A 2,063-nucleotide genomic window follows, 5' to 3' on the forward strand; every position below is an offset into this window, starting at 1 on the left:
CCTCACAAATTCATTCCAACAAAACTAAAAATTCTTAAGGTGACCCATGCTCTCATTTTCATATGACCTTCTGCAGTTGCGAGCGTCATAAAACATTTACCCTGCCCCCCCCAAAAAAACAAAAACAAAAAAACCCCCAAAAAACAAAAACAAACAAAAACCCAGAAAAAAGAAAAGAAAAAGAAAGAAAGAAAGAGAGAAAAAAGACAGCTAGCTACACGGGGGTCAATAGTTGGGGCAGCTCTATGCCAGAACGAGATGACTTGACATATATTAAGTCTACATCTCAACCGTCATGGTGATCGGTCCTAAGTAAGGGCGTTCACCTGTTCACACCCCCAAGCTAGCGTACAAAAAGAAAATCGTGCTGTGGGAATAAAAAGGGTTCTATCTATCAGCGTTCAGTGGGTCTATCTATCAGCGTTCAGTGGGTCTATCTATCAGCGTTCAGTGGGTCTATCTATCAGCGTTCAGAGGGCTTAAAAAGAATTCTATAGAGCTATTAGCGTTTTATGGGGGTTAAAGTGGGTTCTATATAGGCCTACATGCATCAGCGTTTTGTGGATGTTTTGGGGTTACGATCTTTCGTGAGTTCTCCCTGCGTTTTATCGCCGGCGAAAGGTGATGTGGCAGTTAGGAGCTTTGCTGTTGCACGCAGGAGACCCGAGTTCGATTCCTGCGAGTTACGAGATTAAAAACATCAACAACCCACACACATCTTCATTTTTAAAAAATCTGCCTTTCTGAGGAAGTTTTGAGTTTCGGTGTGTCAAGGGTTCAATCTACAACACACCACAGCAACACGGTGATCCGCATGTCGTTCTGAAATTTCTATTTAGCTCCGAAATTTAAAAATACACATGATAAAGGATCTATCCGCTTATGCATTTAATATTCGCAAATTTTGACGTCCAATTTCTAAAAAGCACTCAACATTCAGATAGAACCCTTTTACTCTCACAGGCAAAGGTAAAGAACCACACAGAGGAAATTTTCTCACGATAACTCAATTTTTCTCTCGGTGAGGATCAAACAACCCAAGGCCCAGTTTTCGCCGGTCATTTCAAATCGTCCACGTCATTCAACATAGTATAATGTCAAGATTTCCAGGGGGAAAAAACCACACACTTGAAAATCAAGTGTAGAGTTCGATGGTCCGAGAGCCGAGAAGGTTAGGTGTAGATCTTTCCTACCATAAGATCAGGGGTGTGGCGGAAAGATAGCAGTAAGAAGGAGCCAAGGAGTAGCAGTAGAAAGGCTGCAGAAAGAGTCAGGTGCCCAGAGGAGGGGGCAAAGGAAGTGAGGGGGTGGGGGCAGAAAGTGGATACGAAAGAAGACGACAGAACATTGTTAGAGAGCAGGAAAGGAGGTGAAAGTACAACATTTTAGAGAGGTAAAGTTTCCATCGCTATCCGGATTCGAACCCGGGACAAATGAGAGGCAAACACCTTAACCTCTCGGCCACGAGAGCCCCCAACCTCGTGTTTTGGCATACAGCAATAATGGATGGCGGCGACGAATAATATACAAATTTCAATACTCTCGAATTTTTTTCCAGAAACCCCTTGAAAGCTTTTACTTTGACAACTATACACCACGCCTAAAGAGATTTCTTTTCAAATGTCGTTATGGACTCTCACAGAACATTTGTTTCATCCTGGAAATATGCATTGCCTTAGCATTCGTCACGATGGGCGTTTTGTGGTTGTAGTCCAATCAAAGAAGCGAGACTCAGCTAAACATTAAGGAAATAGGACTATACTAAAAGGAAACGACTATATTGTACTCATGCGTTCATCGACACGCACACACCCGAATCTGTGCACCCCCGTTTTCACCCCAAATCCTCATTTCATTACCCGTTTTCGTCCTACATCTTCGTTTCATCACCCGTTTTAGTCCCACTTTCTTCAGTCACGATTTTACCCGATTTCGTCCCATATTTGCAATACTATAAAATAACCGATTACCATTCGATACCTTTAACGACCCCCTCTCCTTCTTTTTCTTTCTCTCTCTGTATGTGTGTGTGATCCTTTCTCTCTCTCTCTCTCTCTCTCTCC

Source organism: Aplysia californica, unplaced genomic scaffold (assembly GCF_000002075.1).
Source record: "Aplysia californica isolate F4 #8 unplaced genomic scaffold, AplCal3.0 scaffold01623, whole genome shotgun sequence".
NCBI lineage: Eukaryota > Metazoa > Mollusca > Gastropoda > Aplysiida > Aplysiidae > Aplysia > Aplysia californica.